The sequence below is a fragment of the Agelaius tricolor genome, unplaced genomic scaffold (genome assembly GCF_023055355.1).
Source record: "Agelaius tricolor isolate 1412-34295 unplaced genomic scaffold, bAgeTri1.0.p SCAF_12, whole genome shotgun sequence".
In the NCBI taxonomy this organism is placed as follows: Eukaryota; Metazoa; Chordata; class Aves; order Passeriformes; family Icteridae; genus Agelaius; species Agelaius tricolor.
The window spans coordinates 11,151,463-11,157,549 of NW_027269272.1; the positions used below are offsets into that span (position 1 = coordinate 11,151,463).

The 6,087-nt window shown below is 38.9% G+C and overlaps 1 long non-coding RNA gene across 1 annotated transcript; it reads right to left on the reverse strand.

Moving 5' to 3' along the window:
- Positions 1-600: 600 nt before the first annotated feature.
- Positions 601-5,830, reverse strand: LOC139594684 (uncharacterized). The gene is made up of 3 exons (XR_011680730.1): positions 5,743-5,830; positions 3,006-3,079; positions 601-1,576 (listed from the first exon to the last, which is right to left on the reverse strand). It is a non-coding gene; the product is annotated as an uncharacterized lncRNA (long non-coding RNA).
- Positions 5,831-6,087: the final 257 nt, after the last annotated feature.

Here is a 6,087-nt window from a genome sequence, read left to right on the forward strand (position 1 = left end):
GGAGGCTGATGGGGTGAAGAAGTTGATCTCCCCTTGGTGCCTGGTTGCTGGAGATACAGGCTCTCAGGGCATCATGCTCCCTTGTAATCCATTTTAAACAAAACTGTGGGTCTAATTCAAGCAGGCTGATTAAATTGTTTATATTGTTACACTAATTTATACTATTACACTAATTGCTGCTGGCTGCTTTGCCCGAGAGGCGCCAGGAGAGAGCACACAGCTGCTCATCTGGGCAGGCTGGTGACCTCTCACTGGAGCAGCACAGACCCATCACAGGCAGAAATGTCTCATCTCATGCCAGCACACAGCTTTAGGCAACAGGAAAAGAATCAATCACTAATATAAAATTATTAATCATTATTGTTGTAGGACGCAAAGGTGTTTTGGAAGGAGCTCCCTCTCCACTGGCCACTGATCCAAACAGAGAAGTAGCCAATTGCTCCCATAACCTGGAAGCCTCAGAGGAAGCATGGGCACAAACAGGTATAATGAACTTCAAATAAGATATTTATCTGTAATCCTTGTTTCAGAGAGTTGTAGGTGTCTGCAGAGATCAATCTGTGTAACACACTTGCATGAGCAAGATAAGGGGCTGGGCAATTTATAAAGGGTGGTTTCTTTATGTTGATTATTGAACCTACCTCTATTTTAGTGAGGAGAACTTTGACTTTACGGGAGGTATAAAAGAGTTTATTTATGAAAATAAAAGTTACTGGTTAGGATCAGATCAAAGATTTTTGGCTCCAGATAGCTTCCTCAGCATAAGCATTTTGTTCCAGGACATCCATCAATCCATCCAATGCAAAACATCCAGATATGGACCAAATGAGTGGAAGGATATACTGGCACAGACAGCTTAATGGTAGTTCTCAGTTCAGAGGGAAGACACAAAAATATTGCAGCCTTTGCTTGCATTACAGTATAAATCAAATTTGCCATATTTGAAAACCAGGAAGATTAGGTATTATTTTGGATGAAGGTTATATCATTTGATAATGAAATCAATTGATATTAGAGGATCAGAGAAATTATAAAGGACACTATTTATGTGAACTTGTCATGGACAGTGCCATCTCCCTGGGCACGAAAGGATGATGAGGCATCAGGTGTTGTGGAGCACTTTGGCAGATGGGGTCTTCTTTCACAGCTACAAGCAGCTTTATGTTCCTTCAGTTTCTCAGCCTAAGAAGGATTGTGAGATGTGAGGTTTTCACTATGGCTTTCTCAGACTTTTTCATAGCTTTGAGAGATTGTCTCAGATCTCTTATTTGTCAGACATTTTCTTCACGTGCTATTGCAGTTGCCCTGGTGAAGTAGCTTCTGTAGTCAGTTCTGCTGGGTCAGACAATATGGCTTAAATTTTTTTGTCTCTTTTTCAAATAACCAAGTAAGCAAACTGTAACAGATGAGTTTATTGCTGCGTCTGAATATTAAAGAGGACGGTGACTTCGGAAAATCCTGTTCATGGAATGTATTGGCAGAGATTTCAGAGGCAGAATATCTGGGTTTGTTGCTTCCCAGACCTTGCTATGCTCCCAGTGTTAAGAAGGCTTCAGGCTTAGGCTTTTGTGGGTTTCTGTGCAAAGAAACATGAGGAACATGGAATAAATCAATTTAATATGATCAAATTCAAAGACAAATTTTTCAGGACAGTCTCAACCTTCTGAGTAGCTCTGATGGGCACAAACCTGGGAAGAACATTTAGGATTTCAGGTGAGAAAGTCATGCCACAGTTTCTCATAAAATCCCTGCTGCTGCAGAGTCCCCCTTCACTGAAGAGAACCTGCCAAATCCTTAGTCTGCCCATACAGGACACAGAAAACAGAGCAGTGTTTCCTTCCCAGGTTGTTTTTGTTCATATTCTGTTTATTGTGATGGCCAAATCACAACATTTGTCCTGACAGAATGATGTTGCTGTGCAAGCCAAGTGCCAATCCATGTTTTCAGCTTTCTCTAAAGACTAACAACAGAATGCTGTCAGGAGGGCACAGTGGGGCAGGGGGTGGCACAGGGCAATTTCATTTCATACCACTTGTTTCTCTGAAAAACATATTTCAGCTAGAAAATGGATATATTTGATGCTCTGAGAATCATCAGAAAGGAGAAAATTGTTTTGTAAGAAAATGAGCAAAAACTGTTCTGAGCCCCATTTGTTATGGGCAGAAGTTGATGTAATATCCAATATCATCAGCAACAGTGCTGTACATGCTCACAAACTGGCAATGATCAGTACTAAGCAAATAGAAAAAAATTTTGCAGGGAAAAGAAGCACAAGGAAAAAACCTTCTATTTTAACTATGCAAAATTAGTTTGAAAAATTCATCTATTTTGCAGGAGAAGCTAAATAATTTCTACACCATATAGTGGATGTCTTTCTTCCTAAAACTTGGGGAATAAAGCTTTTTTTTTTTTCTCTTGAACAAATTAGCTTACACAAGTTTCTGCATATTTTCTTCAACTGCCTTAGAACTGTATATTTTATTCACAGGAAGGACTAGAGCAGGATCTCAGGTAATTTCCTCACTAATGTAGTTAAAAGATGCTTCAGAGTTATAATAAGGAAAAGCAGGACAGAAATCTCAGGAGTCTGGCACAATCTTACACCAGCTAGGATGCAAGATTTTTCAAAAGTCAGATGCCTCATTTATTCTTCATTAATTATTCCTTCTGTTGGTAGAACCCAGAGAACTGTAGCAGGTTCTGTGCACTATTACATAAAAGCTCCACAAATGCAAATGTGTAGATGAGGAGTGAGGGAAGGCCCATGTGGGTTGATATCCATACTGGAACACAGTACAGAAGGCACTGCCTGGGCCATGTCATATATTTGCATAGAAATATCCATGGAAGAACCCAAGTAGAAGAAAAACAGTCCCAGAAAATTAGTTTTCCTTTTTTCTCTCTCTCTCATTTTAGGAAGAGAGGAAGTTATAGGGCTGCAGAGAAGTTTTGGTCCAATTTCTCTACCCAGAGGTCTCTGGGTTTCCAGAAACACAGTCACTCACCTCTGTCACTTTTCCTCCAAAAGTTCCACGTTCACTTCAGCAGGATTCATATGTCAGTATGTCCATGGGTCTCCCTTTTCTCATAGAGAGGAAGGAATATATATGGATTTTAAGGCCCAAATAAATTACATTACATTATTAGGGTACTAAACCCAAGTTCCCCGAAGTCAAGCCATTTGCATGAAACTGAATTGTTGCTCCTTTGTGTATAATGTGTTATATTATTCATTATTATAATCAAGAAAAATTGTACTATGCTTTATAGGTCTCCTGCTTCATTAAGTCATAAAATCAACAAAGCTATTAGTACTTTATCTCTTCATTTTTCAATTTGTGGCCCATTTACAAGAAATGATTCCAATCCTAATGTGAAGGAAAAATTGCTACTAATTATCAGTCCTTCTGTGGTGCTGCTAGTAGTTCTGGATACAGATTCCTTTTCAGAAACTTGGGTAAAGAAGTGTTGCATGAACTTTTACAAATACAGAACCTATACAAAGAATGAGTAAAGGAAATGTGTGCTTTCATGAAATCTGAGATTTACAGGGCTCATTGCTGATTTAGGCTTTCAAATGAGTGAACTGCAGAGTACACTGATACCAGTCAGACAAGGAGATTCAGACTTAGACAACACAAAAAACAAGATAAACTCCCTCTGTTTCAAATCAGACTTTCTGTGCCATAATGAGAAACACACAGTTAATGACTAATTAGGAAAAGAAAGTGGTTTCAGTGGCTTAGCAAGTGGAATTGACCCTGTTATGAGATATGGCAGCTGCAAGACCAGCGCCCAGGGTTTTATCCACAGTAGTGGACAAAAAACCCAAATGTATAAAAGGCTCAGGGGAGCAGAGAAGGAGCTGAGATTTGTGATCCTGAGGAAGCTATGAACCACTTCCAGATATTAATTTTGTAAGCAAGAATCATTTACATCTTATTGTCACAAAGGGTTAGAGGAGGGACTCAGACCAAGGGTAAACACTCTGGAAATGGGCCTGGGGCAGCAGTCCCCTGAAGTAATATAAGGCAGGCTGGAAAAACAGCACCCAGATAAGTACTAAAGTGCACATAACCAACAGTTTACCCTTAGATTTAAAAGGAGTGTGTTTAAAAACTGTCTTCTCTTCCTAGATTTTATCATGATACCAGGCTTGCTGGACTAAGGAAGAACTCCTTTTTCCTTTCTTTGTCACACATGACTTGGCGGGGCTGAAATGCTGTAGCATTGCATGCAGCATCCTAACAGACTATACTGACTTGCAAAAAAAGACATATACTGTTTTTATCCTTAAGAAATTAAATTAATTAAATCTACACTCTTTGAATTTTGCTACTGAGTGTATTATTAGATTACTTTCAAATATTGAGGCTGAAACAAGCATAGAAGTCTTGAAAGATTTCAGGGTGTGTCTAGAATTTCAGGGAATTTTTCAGTCAGATTAAAGGCAACAGCTTGGTGTTTACCATTGTGAACACAATATTAATCCTTTGCCTTTTTGTGATTGTCTCTGAACTCAGTGTGTTTGAACTGTAGCAGCTCAACACTAATTCATGCCATTGAACAAAAAATATGTAGTTCTTTTTTGAAAAAGAACAGTTCTCCCATCACCGGTTTTCTAGTGATGAAGTGTCTCTATTCTTTATTCTCCTTTATGTGAACTCAGCTAGAAGGTAACAGTTTTATGGCTTCAGATTTATTCTCCCTTTATTTTTAGTAGTGAGACAAGGGAAGTGACTGTCTGAGTCATAACATACGAAAAGGAAGTGTAAGGGGAATTCAAAAATCCAAGATTTTTCTGTGCTGTGAATTTAATGATTTAAGTGTGAAAAACAAATTGCAGCTTTTTATCAAAAAGAAATTATACTTTCCTAATGATTTTTCTTCCTATTCACCCACATTTTACTGTTCAAGTATAGACATTCTTAATTAATTATGGATTATTGTATTTACATGTTAAATTTATTGTATTACTTAAGTCTGTAGCAGTTTGCTATTAAATCGAACATGAAGTGATATATGGACAAGCAATTCCATTAAATTCCTCCAGTGGAGATGTTATATTATGAAATGGAAATTGTTTCTTCAGTTGATGACATTAAGTCTGGTGGTACAGATGAACATAATAGACATTTCTTCATTTTCCAGATATATCTAAACTTAAATGTAAAAAAGTAATCTTATCCATGAAGAAAAACAGCAACTATACAGCATAAGGCAGCAGCAAGAAGCTAGGGAGCTGATAGGGGTATCTGGAGAAGATGAGAAGGTAGCAATATGTGCAGGATTGCATTTCCTCTAGAGAACAGCGCAGAACAGCCTCTGCTGGGCAGTGCTTTCCCAGGTGGGGCTGAGCCTGCCTTCTGCTGCAGTGAAGGAAAACTTCAGCAGCAGGTGGGTCCAGACTCATGTAATTCCCAGCTCCACTGATACTGCTCTTTCTTCCCTCTGCTGGTGGGTCTGGCCCCCAGAGACGGAGCTTTTCCTGGATGCACACTTGTGTAAAACCTCCGTGTGGCTCCTTTTTCAGGGTAAGTAACCCTGAACTGGTGTGGAGACAGAGGTAAGTCCCAGCAGCCTTGGCTTTGCCTGCTGTTTGATGGACACAGTTTGTATCAATATTCTGCCATACACTGGAATAATGAACTCTCTTCAGCAAACTAAATTTTAACAAAGATTTTTAAAGTTCAGTTGTTGTTTCCCAATCTTTAAAGGCACAAATATTAGTAAAGCTATTACCTAGTTTCTTGGCACCATCTTCCCTGATGATTAATGTATGCAACGTTTCTGCCACAGGCCCAGCACAGCTTTCCAAGTAGCAGCAGGAGGTTGAAGCGAGATGCTAAAGAACATTTATGCATGCAGCATTTAGTGACTATTTAGAAAAAAATCCATTTTTTTATAATGCAGCAAGTCCACTAAGGAGGAGACCAGGAAATAAATGAAAGTAAAGATCGATCAATCTTTGATTGAGCTGGAGTACAATTATTCATTCCTCTGACAGGATCTCTACTGTGCATTTACAGGACTGTGTTTTAGGATGGTAGGCATGCATTAAACATGAAAAAAAACCCCACCTACTTA